The following is a 19,745-nucleotide window of genomic DNA, read 5'->3' on the forward strand; positions in this document are numbered from 1 at the left end:
CTGCAGCCCTGGATAGGCCTCACCTCCTCTGCACCGCCGGACATCCCTTGCCTCCTCTGACCCCTGGACAGGCCTCCCCTCCTCTGCACCCCTGGACAGGCCTCACTTCCTCTGCATCCCTGGACAGGCCTCACCTCCTCTGCACCCCTGGACAGGCCTCACCTCCTCTGCACCCCTGGACAGGCCTCACCTCCTCTACAACCCTGGACATGCTTCTCCTCCTCTGCACCCCTGGACAGGCCTCACCTCCTCTCCAACCCTGGACATGCCTCTCCTCCTATGCACCCCTGGACAGGCCTCTCCTCCTCTGCCCCCCTGGACAGGCCTGACCTCCTCTGACCCCTGGACAGGCCTCTCCTCCTCTGCGCCCCTGGACAGGCCTCGCCTCCTCTGAATCCCCCTGGACAGGCCTCACCTCCTCTGCACCCCAGGACAGGCTTCCCTTCTTCTGCACCACTGGACATGCCTCTACTCCTCTGCACCCCTGGAAAGTCCTCACCTCCTCTGCACCCCTGGACAAGCCTCTCTTCCTATTCACCCCTGGACAGCCCTCTCCTCCTCTGCACCCCTGGACAGGCCTCTCCTCCTCTGACCCTGGGACATGCCTCACTTCCTCTGCACCCCTGGACAGGCCTCTCCTCCTCTGACCCTGGACAGGCCTCTCTTCCTCTGCACCCCTGAACAGGCCTCACCACCTCTGCACCCCTGGACAAGCCTCTCCTCCTCTGCACCCCTGGGCAGGCCTCTCCTCCTCTGACCCTGGACTTGCCTCTCCTCCTCTGCACCCCTGGACAAGCCTCACCTCCTCTGCACCCCTGAACATGCCTCTCCTCATCTGCACCGCTGGACAGGCCTCTCCTCCTCTGCCCCCCTGGACAGGTCTGACCTCCTCTGACCCCTGGACAGGCCTCTCTTCCTATTCACCCCTGGACAGGCCTCTCCTCCTCTGGACCCCTGGACAGACCTCACCTCCTCTGCACCCCTGGACAGGCCTCACCTCATCTGCACCCCTGGACAGGCCTCTCCTCTTCTGCACCCCTGGACAGGCCTCTCCACCTCTGGACCCCAAGACAGGCCTCTCCTCCTCTGACCCTGGACTGGCCTCTTCTCCTCTGCACCCCTGGACAAGCCTCATCTCCTCTGCACCCCTGGATAGGCCTCTCCTCCTCTGCGCCCCTGAACATGCCTCCCCTCCTGTGCACCCCTGGACAGGCCTCTCCTCATCTGCACCCCTGAACAGGCCTCTCCTCCTCTGGACAGGCCTCACCTCCCATGCCACTCCCCTGGACAGGCCTCTCCTCCTCTGGACAGGCCTCTGCTCCCTTGGACAGGCCTCACCTCCTCTGCACCCCTGGACAGTCCACTCCTCCTCTGCACCCCTGAACATGCCTCACCTCCTCAGCACCTTGGGACAGGTCTCTCCTCCTCTGAACAGGCCTCACCTCCTCTGTCCCTCCCCTGGACAGGCCTCACCTCTTTTGGACAGGCCTCACCTCCTATGCACCTCTGGACAGGCTTCTCCTCCTCTGGACAGGCCTCTCCTCCTCTGGACAGGCCTCACCTCCTCAGTCCCTCCCCTGGACAGGCCTCACCTCCTCTGGACAGGCCTCACCTCCTATGCACCTCTGGACAGGCTTCTCCTCCTCTGGACAGGCCTCTCCTCCTCTGCATCTCTGGACAGGCCACTCCTCCTCTGCGCCCCTGGACAGGCCGCTCCTCCTCTGCACCTCTTTGATAGGCCTCTAATCCTCTGCTCCCCTGGACAGGCCTCACCTCCTCTGCACCCCTGGACTGGCCTCTCCTCCTCTGTCCCCTGGACAGGCCTCTCCTCCTCTGCACCCCTGGACAGGCTCTCCTCCTCTGCCCCTCCTCTGGACAGGCCTCTCCTCCTCTGCCCCTCCTCTGGACAGGCCTCTCCTGCTCTGGACAGGCCTCTCCTCCTCTGGACAAGCCTCTCCTCCTCTGCACTTCTGGACAGGTCTCGCCTCCTCTGCGCTCCTGGACAGACCTCTCATCCTCTGCTCCCCTGGACATGCCTCACCTCCTCTGCACCCATGGACAGGCCTCTCCTCCTCTGCACCCCTGGACAGGCCTCTCCTCCTTTGCTCCTCCTCTGGACAGGCCTCTCCTCCTCTGCACCCCTGGACAGGCCTCTCCTCCTCTGCCCCATGGACAGGCCTCACCTCCTCTGCCCCATGGACAGGCCTCACCTCCTCTGCACCCCTGGACAGGCCTCTCCTCCTCTGCACCCCTGGACAGGCCTCTCCTCCTCTGCCTCTCCTCTGGACAGGCCTCTCCTGCTCTGCACAGGCCTCTCCTCCTCTGGACAAGCCTCTCCTCCTCTGCACTTCTGGACAGGTCTCGCCTCCTCTGCGCTCCTGGACAGGCCTCTCATCCTCTGCTCCCCTGGACATGCCTCACCTCCTCTGCACCCATGGACAGGCCTCTCCTCCTCTGCACCCCTGGACAGGCCTCTCCTCCTTTGCTCCTCCTCTGGACAGGCCTCTCCTCCTCTGCACCCCTGGACAGGCCTCTCCTCCTCTGCCCCATAGACAGGCCTCACCTCCTCTGCCCCATGGACAGGCCTCACCTCCTCTGCACCCCTGGACAGGCCTCTCCTCCTCTGCACCCCTGGACAGGCCTCTCCTCCTCTGCCTCTCCTCTGGACAGGCCTCTCCTCCTCTGCACCCGTGGACAGGTCTCACCTCCTCTGTACCCCGAGGACCGGCCTCACCTCCTCTGTACCCCTGGACAGGCCTCACCTCCTCTGCACCCCTGGACAGGCCTCTCCTCCTCTGCACCCCTGGACAGGCCCTCCTCCTCTGCCCCTCCTCTGGACAGGCCTCTCCTCCTCTGCACCCCTGGACAGGCCTCTCCTCCTCAGCCCCATGGACAGGCCTCACCTCCTCTGCCCCATGGACAGGCCTCACCTCCTCTGCACCCCTGAACAGGCCTCTCCTCCTCTGCCCCCTGGACAGGCCTCTCCTCCTCTGCACCCCTGGACAGGCCTCACCTCCTCTGCACCCCTGGACAGGCCTCTCCTCCTCCGCACCCCTGGACAGGCCTCTCCTCCTCTGCCCCTCCTCTGGACAGGCCTCTCCTCCTCTGCCCCTCCTCTGGACAGGCCTCTCCTCCTCTGCCCCTCCCCTGGACAGGCCTCTCCTCCTCTGGACAGGCCTCTCCTCCTCTGCCCCTCCCCTGGACAGGCCTCTCCTCCTCTGGACAGGCCTCAGCTTCTCTCCCCCTCTGGACAGATCTCTTGGTGCTTCTCACAGGACCCCTCCACTCTTTTGTCCCCGCCGCTTCTCGTGGCCTGCTACCACTGTACTTCACTTCCTCAGGAGGTGACGAGGCACATCCCATCCCGGGGCCCCCAACGGTGCCACAGTTGCCAGCAGCACCCATGGATGAGACCCCGCCCCCTGAGAGTGAGAGTCACTGGGGCGATGCCGCGGGCAGGAAATGAAGCGTAACCTTGCAGCAGCCTGACTCCAGAGCTGAGCAGACTCTTTTAAGATCCTGAACTAGTGCTGAGAGCCCAAGGGCATTTGTTTGGACTTTATAAATGTCAAAAATAAATAAATAAATAAACTATTACCTCACTGAGCCACCTATCAAGGGACTATCTGTATCCCTTCATTGTTGGAACTAGAAATTAGGCCAAATAGAAATTTAGCAACAGATAATGTGTAAAAGTGATTTTCTTCCCCATGCTAATGTACTGCTGTGTCAAGTGCTCGCTGAAATACTGATTACAAATGTATGCATAACTGCGATTGAAACTAATAAAAAAGAATTTAAAAAAAAAAGTAGATGATACTAAAGTTCGGTTTGTGGTAGTGTGGCCGAGCAGTTAGGCTTATCAGAGGGTAGTGCGATAAGCATTTTGTTGTAAATGAGACACGCACTCAAGAATAAATCCGAGACCAATTTACAAAAATAACATCAATTTTTTTACTTTTTTAAGACCAAGAACTTTGTTCAAGATATGAATTTTCGAAGTTGGCAAAATGAATTACTTTTGTGCGCAATTACGCACTATTGAAGTCAATCTGAAGAAATAAGAAAATGCATATAAAATGATTCAGTTGGATGTCAAGGTTCATCGTTGGGAGTTAGTTAAGTAGCAAGGCCAGGTCCCGTGTTCCACCAGTGAATTCTCAGGAGCATCCCGTGTTTAGCCACTTGAAAACACACTGCACAAAGGGACTTAAAGGTAAGCCTCAGGGGTCCCACCCGAGGGAGCTGGTTGCAAGGGCCTCAGAACCCTGGAAACACAGCTGGATCGTTGTTACCAAGGCCGGGTGCAGAGCAGATAGGTCAGCCGGCGGCGTGCGTCAAGATTTCCTCACGGTCCGTAGCAGACAAGTTGTAGAGGCGATTCTGGGACAGTTGGGCCACTCACAAAGTGGGTCTCCGGGGTCTCGCAGTCCCTCAATGGGTGGTTGCTTCCACAACAGTTGGAGTCCGGACTGTACTCTTCGTCTCGGTGTATGCTGCAGAGGATCCGGTACCCTGGGTATTGGTGCGGCACGTCTCCGGTAGATCCTGGTGTCTTCTCATTTGGTGGGTAGAAAGATTTGATCATCCAGAGCTGGTGTGCACCTTTTGGTTTGGGTACTGCATCAGAGTCGCCAAGGAGCATAAAGTCAAGAAACCGGATTCTACGGGTTCACTGCCTGCAGGGGAGTAGTCCCTCTACTCCAAGGGAGTTCTTTGGTGATTTGTAGACGAATAGATGGGCTCTGGGGTCTTGGAGTCTTCACAGTTGCAGGACGAGACAGCACACCATGATTGTCACGTCCTTCAGGCAGCAGGCACGGTTCGGCCACAGTATTCTGCAGCAGGGTTTCAGTTCTCAGGTCAGCAGCTCTTCTGTGTCCGGGTCGTCTTTGTGTCCAACGCATCTAAGGTTCAGGGTCTAGGAATGCCCCCTAAATACTAATGTTAGGTGCATTAAAGGCAGTGACGGGTAGCAGCCAATGGGCTACTTACCTTCAGGGTGTCTATATCCTCTAGGTGACCACTTCCTGTGGAAAGAGCACTTCCCTACCCTGATAGGCTAATGTCCTACCATGCCAAGATGGAGAAATTGGAAAAGTTTTGTCCACATCTTCTGCCGCACCTTAGTGGTGGTGCTGCCTGAATGTGGACACACGTCCTGGTTTAACTAACTTTCCCAACTTTTCTCCTGCCAAATGTGAAGCAGAAACGGGGGTTGGCATCCTCCACTATCTAGAGATGCCTGGGTCACATTTGAAAGGCGATATTGCCTTTGAAGCTTCCCACTCTGGCAAGCCATTCCGGCCTGGAGGAGGTGTGAACCACCTCTGCCCAGAGCAGGCTTGTTTCCTGGCCTCGGGGAGCGCTGGCACTCACCCCATGAGGTCATAAACATGTCTGGTGGTGGCAGGCTGGCTAGGCCTAGTCAGAGGTCACACGAGTTCTTGGTAGCTTTTCAGGGGACCCTCTAAAGTATATCCTGTGTGTATTTAATAATAGATACAACACTGGCAATAATGAGGATTTATTAAGAACAGATGTTTGGTACCAAACATCTTAAGGTACAGTGAAGCCATCATGGAGCTAGGAATCTTGTAATGACAAGTGCCCAGCCAGGGACTCTCTACGGCTTCCCTGGTCAGTTACAATATCCAAGAATGGCTCACGTATTGCAAGGTCACATCTGCTCATGCAGATATGTCCACACATGGGATATAGTGCTCTCTGCCTTAGGGCTATAAGGCCTGCAGTAGGGGTGACTTACTTAGGGGGGGGCTCCTCTGAGCAGGCACTGCAAGGGGGGGGGGGTCCTCTGAGCAGGCACTGCAAGGGGGGCTCCTCTGAGAAGGTACAGCCGGGGGGCTCCACTGAGCAGGCACAGCCGGGGGGGCCTCCTCTGAGCAGGCACAGCCAGGGGGGGGCTCCTCTGAGCAGGCATTGCATGGGGGGGCTCCTCTGAGGAGGCACTACAGGCTCCTCTGAGCAGGCACAGCAAGGGGGGGGGCTCTGCTGAGCAGGCACTGCAAGGGGGGTTCCTCTGAGCAGGCACAGCAAGGGGGGCTCCTCTGAGCAGGCACTGCAAGGGGGGGCTCCTCTGAGCAGGCACCGCAAGGGGGGCTCCTCTGAGCAGGCACAGCAAGGGGGGGCTCCTCTGAGCAGGCACAGCCAGGGGGGGCTACTCTGAGCAGGCACAGCCATGGGGGGGCTCCTCTGAGCAGGCACTGCCAGGGGGGGCTCCTCTGAGCAGGAACAGCAAGGGGGCTCCTCTGAGCAGACACTGCAAGGGGGGGCTCCTCTGAGCAGGCACTGCAAGGGAGGGCTCCTCTGAGCAGGCACTGCAAGGGGGGCTCCTCTGAGCAGGCACAGACAGGGGGGGCTCCTCTGAGCAGGCACTGCAAGGGGGGGCTCCTCTGAGCAGGCACTGCAATGGGGGGCTCCTCTGAGCAGGCACTGCAAGGGGGGCTCCTCTGAGCAGGCACAGACAGGGGGGCTCCTCTGAGCAGGCACTGCAAGGGGGGGCTCCTCTGAGCAGGCACTGTAAGGGGGGGCTCCTCTAAGCAGGCACTGCAAGGGGGGCTTCTCTGAGCAGGCACAGCCAGGGGGGGCTCCTCTGAGCAGGCACAGCCAGGGGGGGCTCCTCTGAGCAGGCACAGCCAGGGGGGCTCCTCTAAGCAGGCACTGCCAGGGGGGGCTCCTCTGAGCAGACACTGAAAGGGGGGGCTCCTCTGAGCAGGCACTGCAAGGGGGGTTCCTCTGAGCAGGCACAGCAAGGGGGGCTCCTCTGAGCAGGCACTGCAAGGGGGGCTCCTCTGAGCAGGCACTGCAAGGGGGGTTCTGAGCCGATTATTTCTCAATATAGCCCTTGTTTGTGATTACCTTACAGTGCTCACATTATCATCCACGCTAGAATAGATGGGAGCCTGGGGTGTCTGGTCACAGAAGCTCATTTACATACAAAGGGGGTGACAGCCTGTTCACAATGCACAACACAACTTGTTTATGTAAAATGCTTGTACACAGAACAGGGTAAAGTCTTGTGTCTTTTTTCATTTTCTTCAATATATCCTGCACCTCGCTCTCTTCTTCTCTTTCTCTCATTTCAATTCATCGTAAATTACTCAAATTGACTATTGCTTTTTCAGCACGTCACAAGTTGGGGGTAGCCACAGTTTGAATGGGTCCCCCCACTATTATCTAGAAAAGAGACACAGTTCCACCTAGCTCTTTAGCCTGCGACTGGGAATTGTTACTTTGCTTCTTGCATCTGCAGACACAGGCCTCAGAGTGTTTGTAACTGTTTTGTCCCACTAGCAGCGTCCCCTTTATTTATTTGTGTGAGTGGCGCAAGAGAGGAACAGAGAACTTGACAAAATCAGCCCCTCTATTGCTTGATACACTGTAAATGTGAAACACTTTGGGGTTTAGGGGCTGGATACATAACAACGTCAGGAAACAAACACAAATTAAAAGCACTTTTGATTTATTTGCTGAAAACTGTTTAAAAATGTAATTTCCAAGATCCACATACATGGTAAAAATGTTTACACTTTCAGTCTTTCCGAGTTTAGTTACAAACTGATAGTGGGAAAAACACATGATGTATAAAAACTGATACCAAAACTTATTTTTTTCAATATTTTATGTTTCTTGTTTTTTGTTTTTAAAACAGGCCGTTGATCTTTCATGTGAAAATTATTATAAGGGCCTGACATCACTTCTTGTGACATCACTACATGTGACGTCGTTGTGATTTGCATATGATAATGGGCTCCTTTACTATTTTCCTTACTTGTGCCCTATTTATTGGCATTATTTACAACAAGGGGTGGTGATGGACAGAGTCTCTGAATTAAGCAGCCCCCCTTGTTGTAAATATTTTTGTCCACCCTAAGCGTGGAAGGGTATACTCAGACATGAGTCCCTTGCTCATTGCACCATCAGGATTCAAGCAAGCCGGGCCGAAGACGGCTGTAATGCCAGAAACCGGTCCCTGGAAGCTTGTTTCCTTCCCAGTGTAAGAATTGGCTTTTGTAGTCTGGTCTGCCCTGTTCCCATGATGCACTGGGCCAGGGACAGACTAATTTGCATACAGCCAGGTTCTGAAACTGGGATGGTGCAATGAGCTATAAAACGGTGTTGGATCTAGCCCTGATCTCTTGACTGGGTGAGAGTATTCTGCTTAATTCAGAGACTCTGTCCCTCACCACCCCTTGTTGTAAATATTTTTGTCCACCCTAAGCGTGGAAGGGTATACTCAGACATGAGTCCCTTGCTCATTGCACCATCAGGATTCAAGCAAGCCGGGCCGAAGACGGCTGTAATGCCAGAAACCGGTCCCCGGAAGCTTGTTTCCTTCCCAGTGTAAGAATTGGCTTTTGTAGTCTGGTCTGACCTGTTCCCATGATGCACTGGGCCAGGAAAAGACTAATTTGCATACAGCCAGGTTCTGAAACTGGGATGGTGCAATGAGCTAAAACACGGTGTTGGATCTAGCCCTGATCTCTTGACTGGGTGAGAGTATTCTGCTTAATTCAGAGACTCTGTCCCTCACCACCCCTTGTTGTAAATATTTTTGTCCACCCTAAGCGTGGAAGGGTATACTCAGACATGAGTCCCTTGCTCATTGCACCATCAGGATTCAAGCAAGCCGGGCCGAAGACGGCTGTAATGCCAGAAACCGGTCCCCGGAAGCTTGTTTCCTTCCCAGTGTAAGAATTGGCTTTTGTAGTCTGGTCTGCCCTGTTCCCATGATGCACTGGGCCAGGGACAGACTAATTTGCATACAGCCAGGTTCTGAAACTGGGATGGTGCAATGAGCTAAAAAACGGTGTTGGATCTAGCCCTGATCTCTTGACTGGGTGAGAGTATTCTGCTTAATTCAGAGACTCTGTCCCTCACCACCCCTTGTTGTAAATATTTTTGTCCACCCTAAGCGTGGAAGGGTATACTCAGACATGAGTCCCTTGCTCATTGCACCATCAGGATTCAAGCAAGCCGGGCCGAAGACGGCTGTAATGCCAGAAACCGGTCCCTGGAAGCTTGTTTCCTTCCCAGTGTAAGAATTGGCTTTTGTAGTCTGGTCTGACCTGTTCCCATGATGCACTGGGCCAGGAAAAGACTAATTTGCATACAGCCAGGTTCTGAAACTGGGATGGTGCAATGAGCTAAAACACGGTGTTGGATCTAGCCCTGATCTCTTGACTGGGTGAGAGTATTCTGCTTAATTCAGAGACTCTGTCCCTCACCACCCCTTGTTGTAAATATTTTTGTCCACCCTAATCGTGGAAGGGTATACTCAGACATGAGTCCCTTGCTCATTGCACCATCAGGATTCAAGCAAGCCGGGCCGAAGACGGCTGTAATGCCAGAAACCGGTCCCCGGAAGCTTGTTTCCTTCCCAGTGTAAGAATTGGCTTTTGTAGTCTGGTCTGCCCTGTTCCCATGATGCACTGGGCCAGGGACAGACTAATTTGCATACAGCCAGGTTCTGAAACTGGGATGGTGCAATGAGCTAAAAAAACGGTGTTGGATCTAGCCCTGATCTCTTGACTGGGTGAGAGTATTCTGCTTAATTCAGAGACTCTGTCCCTCACCACCCCTTGTTGTAAATATTTTTGTCCACCCTAAGCGTGGAAGGGTATACTCAGACATGAGTCCCTTGCTCATTGCACCATCAGGATTCAAGCAAGCCGGGCCGAAGACGGCTGTAATGCCAGAAACCGGTCCCCGGAAGCTTGTTTCCTTCCCAGTGTAAGAATTGGCTTTTGTAGTCTGGTCTGCCCTGTTCCCATGATGCACTGGGCCAGGGACAGACTAATTTGCATACAGCCAGGTTCTGAAACTGGGATGGTGCAATGAGCTAAAAAACGGTGTTTGATCTAGCCCTGATCTCTTGACTGGGTGAGAGTATTCTGCTTAATTCAGAGACTCTGTCCCTCACCACCCCTTGTTGTAAATATTTTTGTCCACCCTAAGCGTGGAAGGGTATACTCAGACATGAGTCCCTTGCTCATTGCACCATCAGGATTCAAGCAAGCCGGGCCGAAGACGTCTGTAATGCCAGAAACCGGTCCCCGGAAGCTTGTTTCCTTCCCAGTGTAAGAATTGGCTTTTGTAGTCTGGTCTGCCCTGTTCCCATGATGCACTGGGCCAGGGACAGACTAATTTGCATACAGCCAGGTTCTGAAACTGGGATGGTGCAATGAGCTAAAAAACGGTGTTTGATCTAGCCCTGATCTCTTGACTGGGTGAGAGTATTCTGCTTAATTCAGAGACTCTGTCCCTCACCACCCCTTGTTGTAAATATTTTTGTCCACCCTAAGCGTGGAAGGGTATACTCAGACATGAGTCCCTTGCTCATTGCACCATCAGGATTCAAGCAAGCCGGGCCGAAGACGGCTGTAATGCCAGAAACCGGTCCCCGGAAGCTTGTTTCCTTCCCAGTGTAAGAATTGGCTTTTGTAGTCTGGTCTGCCCTGTTCCCATGATGCACTGGGCCAGGGACAGACTAATTTGCATACAGCCAGGTTCTGAAACTGGGATGGTGCAATGAGCTAAAAAACGGTGTTGGATCTAGCCCTGATCTCTTGACTGGGTGAGAGTATTCTGCTTAATTCAGAGACTCTGTCCCTCACCACCCCTTGTTGTAAATATTTTTGTCCACCCTAAGCGTGGAAGGGTATACTCAGACATGAGTCCCTTGCTCATTGCACCATCAGGATTCAAGCAAGCCGGGCCGAAGACGGCTGTAATGCCAGAAACCGGTCCCCGGAAGCTTGTTTCCTTCCCAGTGTAAGAATTGGCTTTTGTAGTCTGGTCTGCCCTGTTCCCATGATGCACTGGGCCAGGGACAGACTAATTTGCATACAGCCAGGTTCTGAAACTGGGATGGTGCAATGAGCTAAAAAACGGTGTTTGATCTAGCCCTGATCTCTTGACTGGGTGAGAGTATTCTGCTTAATTCAGAGACTCTGTCCCTCACCACCCCTTGTTGTAAATATTTTTGTCCACCCTAAGCGTGGAAGGGTATACTCAGACATGAGTCCCTTGCTCATTGCACCATCAGGATTCAAGCAAGCCGGGCCGAAGACGGCTGTAATGCCAGAAACCGGTCCCCGGAAGCTTGTTTCCTTCCCAGTGTAAGAATTGGCTTTTGTAGTCTGGTCTGCCCTGTTCCCATGATGCACTGGGCCAGGGACAGACTAATTTGCATACAGCCAGGTTCTGAAACTGGGATGGTGCAATGAGCTAAAAAACGGTGTTGGATCTAGCCCTGATCTCTTGACTGGGTGAGAGTATTCTGCTTAATTCAGAGACTCTGTCCCTCACCACCCCTTGTTGTAAATATTTTTGTCCACCCTAAGCGTGGAAGGGTATACTCAGACATGAGTCCCTTGCTCATTGCACCATCAGGATTCAAGCAAGCCGGGCCGAAGACGGCTGTAATGCCAGAAACCGGTCCCCGGAAGCTTGTTTCCTTCCCAGTGTAAGAATTGGCTTTTGTAGTCTGGTCTGCCCTGTTCCCATGATGCACTGGGCCAGGGACAGACTAATTTGCATACAGCCAGGTTCTGAAACTGGGATGGTGCAATGAGCTAAAAAACGGTGTTGGATCTAGCCCTGATCTCTTGACTGGGTGAGAGTATTCTGCTTAATTCAGAGACTCTGTCCCTCACCACCCCTTGTTGTAAATATTTTTGTCCACCCTAAGCGTGGAAGGGTATACTCAGACATGAGTCCCTTGCTCATTGCACCATCAGGATTCAAGCAAGCCGGGCCGAAGACGGCTGTAATGCCAGAAACCGGTCCCCAGAACCTTGTTTCCTTCCCAGTGTAAGAATTGGCTTTTGTAGTCTGGTCTGCCCTGTTCCCATGATGCACTGGGCCAGGGACAGACTAATTTGCATACAGCCAGGTTCTGAAACTGGTATGGTGCAATGAGCTAAAAAACGGTGTTGGATCTAGCCCTGATCTCTTGAATGGGTGAGAGTATTCTGCTTAATTCAGAGACTCTGTCCCTCACCACCCCTTGTTGTAAATATTTTTGTCCACCCTAAGCGTGGAAGGGTATACTCAGACATGAGTCCCTTGCTCATTGCACCATCAGGATTCAAGCAAGCCGGGCCGAAGACGGCTGTAATGCCAGAAACCGGTCCCTGGAAGCTTGTTTCCTTCCCAGTGTAAGAATTGGCTTTTGTAGTCTGGTCTGCCCTGTTCCCATGATGCACTGGGCCAGGGACAGACTAATTTGCATACAGCCAGGTTCTGAAACTGGGATGGTGCAATGAGCTATAAAACGGTGTTGGATCTAGCCCTGATCTCTTGACTGGGTGAGAGTATTCTGCTTAATTCAGAGACTCTGTCCCTCACCACCCCTTGTTGTAAATATTTTTGTCCACCCTAAGCGTGGAAGGGTATACTCAGACATGAGTCCCTTGCTCATTGCACCATCAGGATTCAAGCAAGCCGGGCCGAAGACGGCTGTAATGCCAGAAACCGGTCCCCGGAAGCTTGTTTCCTTCCCAGTGTAAGAATTGGCTTTTGTAGTCTGGTCTGCCCTGTTCCCATGATGCACTGGGCCAGGGACAGACTAATTTGCATACAGCCAGGTTCTGAAACTGGGATGGTGCAATGAGCTAAAAACGGTGTTGGATCTAGCCCTGATCTCTTGACTGGGTGAGAGTATTCTGCTTAATTCAGAGACTCTGTCCCTCACCACCCCTTGTTGTAAATATTTTTGTCCACCCTAAGCGTGGAAGGGTATACTCAGACATGAGTCCCTTGCTCATTGCACCATCAGGATTCAAGCAAGCCGGGCCGAAGACGGCTGTAATGCCAGAAACCGGTCCCTGGAAGCTTGTTTCCTTCCCAGTGTAAGAATTGGCTTTTGTAGTCTGGTCTGACCTGTTCCCATGATGCACTGGGCCAGGAAAAGACTAATTTGCATACAGCCAGGTTCTGAAACTGGGATGGTGCAATGAGCTAAAACACGGTGTTGGATCTAGCCCTGATCTCTTGACTGGGTGAGAGTATTCTGCTTAATTCAGAGACTCTGTCCCTCACCACCCCTTGTTGTAAATATTTGTGTCCACCCTAATCGTGGAAGGGTATACTCAGACATGAGTCCCTTGCTCATTGCACCATCAGGATTCAAGCAAGCCGGGCCGAAGACGGCTGTAATGCCAGAAACCGGTCCCCGGAAGCTTGTTTCCTTCCCAGTGTAAGAATTGGCTTTTGTAGTCTGGTCTGCCCTGTTCCCATGATGCACTGGGCCAGGGACAGACTAATTTGCATACAACCAGGTTCTGAAACTGGGATGGTGCAATGAGCTAAAAAAACGGTGTTGGATCTAGCCCTGATCTCTTGACTGGGTGAGAGTATTCTGCTTAATTCAGAGACTCTGTCCCTCACCACCCCTTGTTGTAAATATTTTTGTCCACCCTAAGCGTGGAAGGGTATACTCAGACATGAGTCCCTTGCTCATTGCACCATCAGGATTCAAGCAAGCCGGGCCGAAGACGGCTGTAATGCCAGAAACCGGTCCCCGGAAGCTTGTTTCCTTCCCAGTGTAAGAATTGGCTTTTGTAGTCTGGTCTGCCCTGTTCCCATGATGCACTGGGCCAGGGACAGACTAATTTGCATACAGCCAGGTTCTGAAACTGGGATGGTGCAATGAGCTAAAAAACGGTGTTTGATCTAGCCCTGATCTCTTGACTGGGTGAGAGTATTCTGCCTAATTCAGAGACTCTGTCCCTCACCACCCCTTGTTGTAAATATTTTTGTCCACCCTAAGCGTGGAAGGGTATACTCAGACATGAGTCCCTTGCTCATTGCACCATCAGGATTCAAGCAAGCCGGGCCGAAGACGGCTGTAATGCCAGAAACCGGTCCCCGGAAGCTTGTTTCCTTCCCAGTGTAAGAATTGGCTTATGTAGTCTGGTCTGCCCTGTTCCCATGATGCACTGGGCCAGGGACAGACTAATTTGCATACAGCCAGGTTCTGAAACTGGGATGGTGCAATGAGCTAAAAACGGTGTTGGATCTAGCCCTGATCTCTTGACTGGGTGAGAGTATTCTGCTTAATTCAGAGACTCTGTCCCTCACCACCCCTTGTTGTAAATATTTTTGTCCACCCTAAGCGTGGAAGGGTATACTCAGACATGAGTCCCTTGCTCATTGCACCATCAGGATTCAAGCAAGCCGGGCCGAAGACGGCTGTAATGCCAGAAACCGGTCCCCGGAAGCTTGTTTCCTTCCCAGTGTAAGAATTGGCTTTTGTAGTCTGGTCTGCCCTGTTCCCATGATGCACTGGGCCAGGGACAGACTAATTTGCATACAGCCAGGTTCTGAAACTGGGATGGTGCAATGAGCTAAAAAACGGTGTTGGATCTAGCCCTGATCTCTTGACTGGGTGAGAGTATTCTGCTTAATTCAGAGACTCTGTCCCTCACCACCCCTTGTTGTAAATATTTTTGTCCACCCTAAGCGTGGAAGGGTATACTCAGACATGAGTCCCTTGCTCATTGCACCATCAGGATTCAAGCAAGCCGGGCCGAAGTCGGCTGTAATGCCAGAAACCGGTCCCCGGAAGCTTGTTTCCTTCCCAGTGTAAGAATTGGCTTTTGTAGTCTGGTCTGCCCTGTTCCCATGATGCACTGGGCCAGGGACAGACTAATTTGCATACAGCCAGGTTCTGAAACTGGGATGGTGCAATGAGCTAAAAAACGGTGTTGGATCTAGCCCTGATCTCTTGACTGGGTGAGAGTATTCTGCTTAATTCAGAGACTCTGTCCCTCACCACCCCTTGTTGTAACTATTTATTGGCATGACATGGGTCTATAGGCATTAAAAATAATTATATAAATTCACAGGTATTCAGCCCGTTTCTCTGGTGATGTCAAACATTGACAAATTTCGACTGCTTCTTCTATTTTTAGATGAATACAAATCACCTGCCATTCCCCCTCCTTCCATTTCTTTTTCTTTTTCTTCCCCTTTCTTTGTCTCTCTCGCTCTCTTTATCTCTCCCCCTCTCTAACTCCCACAAACTCCTGTTAGCTTTAGCTTCATGAATCTCACTGCCACTTCTGCCATTCATACGACAATTCCTTCAGAACATTTGAGACCAAGGGACGTGTGGAAGACGTGTTGCTCGGAGTGCAATGGATTGTCCTGGCACATATATGCTTTTGATGTGGAATTTCGCTATTTCACCACATTCTTCAAACTGAGTCTGCTGCTAACAGTGGCTCAGTTCAGGTAAAAAGTAGAGTTTGGCACAGCAGAAAATGAATAGGGAGAGGCAAGTCTGAGAGGAGCCACGGGTCACACTTAGTTATAAGGCCCGAGGCACGAGCTGATCCAACAACCGATAACAGTGTGTCAAAGATGCAGCAAACCTTACTCAAAAACAAGGTATGTGCTCTTTTATATCTAAAAATAGGTTATTTCTTGAACACCTGTGCTTCGCTTTAGTTCATTACATATACTGCAGTGGCATTTGTTAATAGTAATACATACATTTCACCAATGAAGCCTCCATCTCCAGAGCCCTGACAACATGCCTACTTTGGGTGTGTTGGGTTTATAGGTTTTTTCACTAATCCTACCAGTTAGCTGAAAATACCGTTTAGTCCCAGTATTTGTTCAGTGTTGCTTTTACAGGAAGTGTGATCAGGTGTGATTGAATTTTTTTCTTTGTATCTCTTCTTCATCAAATAAAAATCAAGAATGTTTCTTTTCTTTTAATCCAAATTGTGCTTGCCTCCCACTGTGTATCCTGCTGCATCATGTTGCTTTGCTTTGTGTACGGAAGTGAACAATCTCTGGAAACAAACACTTTTATAACTCTGCAAATACTGTTATCTGTTTTTCTTCTTTACTGCTAGTCAGGTCTTCTATCAAAAGCTCTTCACACTTTCAGCGCCCTTCTATGTTTTCTCCCTGTGTGTTCGCTGATGACTTTGTAGGTCTGATAATCGACTAAAGCTCTTCCCACATTCATTGCACTGGAATGGTTTTTCTCCTGTGTGAGTTAGCTTATGAGATCTTAATGCTGAAGAGAAGCGAAAACAACTGTCACTTTCACTACAATGATAGGATTTTCCCCCCGTGTGTGTTTGCTGATGACTCCGAAGTTGTGATAACCGACTAAAGCACTTTGCACATTCACTGCACTTGAGTGGCTTTTCTCCTGTGTTTGTTCGCTGAAGATTTTGTAGGAGTGATGACGTTCTGAAGCCCTTTGCACATTCACTGCACTTGAATTGCTTTTTTTCCCCGTGTGTGTTCGCTGATGACTTTTTAGGTCCGATAACTGACTAAAGCACCTTGCACAATCACTGCACTTGAATGGCTTTTCCCCTGTGTGTCTTTGCTGGTGTCTTTGACAGCTTTATAATTGACTAAAGCTCTTCACACATTCATTGCAATGGTATGGCTTTTCCCGTGTGTGTTCGCTGATGTCTTTGTAGGTCTGATAATCGATTAAAAATGCTCTTCCCACATTCACACCACTTGAATGGTTTTTCTCCTGTGTGAGTCTGCTGATGATTCCGTAATGCTGAAGAGTCACAAAACCTCCTATCACATTCACTACAATGATAGGGATTTTTACCCCGTGTGTGTTCGCTGATGACTTTGTAGGTCTGATAATCGACTATAGCTCGTCACACATTCACTGCATTTAAATTGTTTTTCCCTCGTGTGTGTTTGCTGATGAAATTGAAGGTGTGATGACTGACTAAAGCATTTTGCACATTCACTGCACTTGAATGGTTTTTCTCCTGTGTGTGTTCGCTGATGTCTTCGAAGGCTTGATAACTGACTAAAGCTCTTCAAACATTCACTGCACTTGAATGGCTTTTCCCCTGTGTGTGTTCGCTGATGACTTTGTAGGTCTGATAAGTAACTAAAGCTCTTTACACATTCACTGCACTTGAATCGCTTTTCTCCTGTGTGAGTTTGCTGATGACTTTGAAGGCTTGATGAGTGCCTAAAGCACTTTGCACATTCAGTGCACTTGAATGGTTTTTCCCCTGTGTGTGTTCGCTGATGTCTTCGAAGACTTGATAACTTACTAAAGTACTTTGCACATTCAGTGCACTTGAATGGTTTTTCCCCTGTGTGGGTTCGCTGATGAATTTGGAGGTTTGATAAGTGACTAAAGCTCTTTACACATTCACTGCACTTGAATCGCTTTTCTCCTGTGTGAGTTTGCTGATGATTTTGAAGGCTTGATGAGTGCCTAAAGCACTTTGCACATTCAGTGCACTTGAATGGTTTTTCCCCTGTGTGTGTTCGCTGATGAATTTGGAGATTTGATAAGCGACTAAAGCTCTTTACACATTCACTGCACTTGAATCGCTTTTCTCCTGTGTGAGTTTGCTGATGACTTTGAAGGCTTGATGAGTGCCTAAAGCACTTTGCACATTCAGTGCACTTGAATGGTTTTTCCCCTGTGTGTGTTCGCTGATGTCTTCGAAGAGTTGATAACTCACTAAAGTACTTTGCACATTCATTGCACTTGAATGGTTTTTCCCCTGTGTGTGTTCGCTGATGATTTTGGAGGTTTGATAAGTGACTAAAGCTCTTTACGCATTCACTGCACTTGAATGGTTTTTCCCCTGTGTGTGTTCGCTGATGATTTTGGAGGTTTGATAACTGACTAAAGCTCTTTACACATTCATTGCACTTGAATGGTTTTTCCCCTGTGTGTGTTCGCTGATGAATTTGGAGGTTTGATAAGTGACTAAAGCTCTTGACACATTCACTGCACTTGAATGGCTTTTCCCCTGTGTGTGTTCGCTGGTGTCTTTGTAGTTCTGATAACCTACTAAAGCTCTTGACACTTTCACTGCACTTGAATGGTTTTTCTCCTGTGTACGTGTGCTGATGAAGCTTGAGTAGTGATGACAAACTAAAGCTCTTGCTGCATGTGTATGATTCTTCTTTCTTGGTTAGTGTCTTTGGGTCGGGTATATATTTGTCTATATTACATGACTGTATTTCCTGATGGGCTAACATGGCTGATAAAGCACTTGGGTTTTTATCACACACTTTAAATGTGTGTGGTATTTTACACGTTTGATTTCTGTTTTATTAATAAAATGCAATAGCCACCAAATATTTGCCACACTCCTAATATGTAGAAGGTGTGTTTGTATGTGATTGTGCCTTTAGATTGGTTTATGGCTATGCACGCTTGCGGGTAAAGATGTATCTTCCTTCTGGCCGGTGCAAATTGGGACAGTCTGTTGTATTGCAGATAGAACTCCTCTTTCCTTTACCCGTCAGTTGTCCGGCTCTGATCTGTTGTGCTCTTCTCTGGTTACTGCTGTTTGTCCAGAAAGAGTTTACAATTCTCCTAGAGCACGGAATGATGGCTCGTCTTCATTTTACAAAACAGAGCACTGCAGTAATCACATCATACCGATCCCATGATCAAAGTTGGTATTGGACACTTGTTTATACAGGAGGTGGTTTGTTATTGTTGTTGCCTTAATTTTCCTAAGGTCATTTCTTTATCTTGTGGCGTGGAGGTGCACAGTTCGGCCTCTTATAATCCCTGAACTGCCCTTGATGCTTCATCCAGGATATGTCAGTTTGTGTGCAGGTTCCTATGTCGCCGACTGTGCTGAATACTGTAGCTCATTATTTCTGCTATTATTGAAGATTTACAGCATTCGCTTCATTATTGATGGTCATTTCATACAGTCGAAGCTTGTTTTCTGCTGGATGTAAAGATATTTAACATTACTAAATTGAAACATAATGGAATGAGAATTCACAATATTTAACTGGTTGTAAAAGACATTTCGGGGGAGATTTACCAAATCTCCACGCAATGCAGCGCAGCCCTCCCCCTGCGAGGCTGCGCTGCGTGACATGGCGGGAGCAGGAGAGCACCATATTTTCAAAGATATGGCTCTCACCTTCCCTTTCCCTTGCGCTGGCCCTGATTACAGCGGCCCTGCGCCATGCATACACCTTAGCACCAGAACGCTAGGGTGTGTGTGTGTGTGAGTCTAGCATAGGTTTTGTACAGGAAGGACACCCTTCCTGTACAAAATACTATGCCTAGACATGAGGGAAACCTTTTCCCACTTTGTATGCATGTTGCACAGTGCAGCACGCATGCAAAGTCAGAAAAGGAAGGAGAAATTAAAGCATTTCTCCTTCCTTGCGCCTAGTTTAAAAGGGTGCAGTTTTCTCACGCTAAACCCAGTCTACTGATTTTGGTAAATTGGGTTTAGCGTGAGAAACCATGGGTGGTTGCATGGGAATGCCCATGCCCCACCATTGGCAGGCCCCATGGTGCAAAGTAACGCGAAGCAGTGCAATGCGATGCTTCACATTACTTTAACGTTATTTGCTGGAAAGAAAATTAGGAAAAAAAGATTTTGCACTGTTTTGTGCCACTTTTGTGACGCGAACACGACGCAAAATCTTAGTAAATCGCCCCCTTCTTCTTTACTGCCTTTGAAACTTAGTAGGGAATATTTCATCATACACAAATATTTAACTAAAAGTTCTGGTGATCAGGTGACATCTTATTAATGTCTGAAAATGAGGTGATTTAATAGTGTTCACAGAGTAACTTAGCAAAGTAAGGGTGCTCGAAGGTCCCAAGTGCTTAAGGTTTTGCTTAAGATAGACGCATTTGGTCAAGATTTCATTTATACAACAATAGAGTTTAGAAAAAGAGATGGATCAGGTGGGGCTGCAAAATTTCCAGTAACTCT

Source organism: Lissotriton helveticus, chromosome 1_1, assembly GCF_964261635.1.
Source record: "Lissotriton helveticus chromosome 1_1, aLisHel1.1, whole genome shotgun sequence".
Lineage (NCBI taxonomy): Eukaryota > Metazoa > Chordata > Amphibia > Caudata > Salamandridae > Lissotriton > Lissotriton helveticus.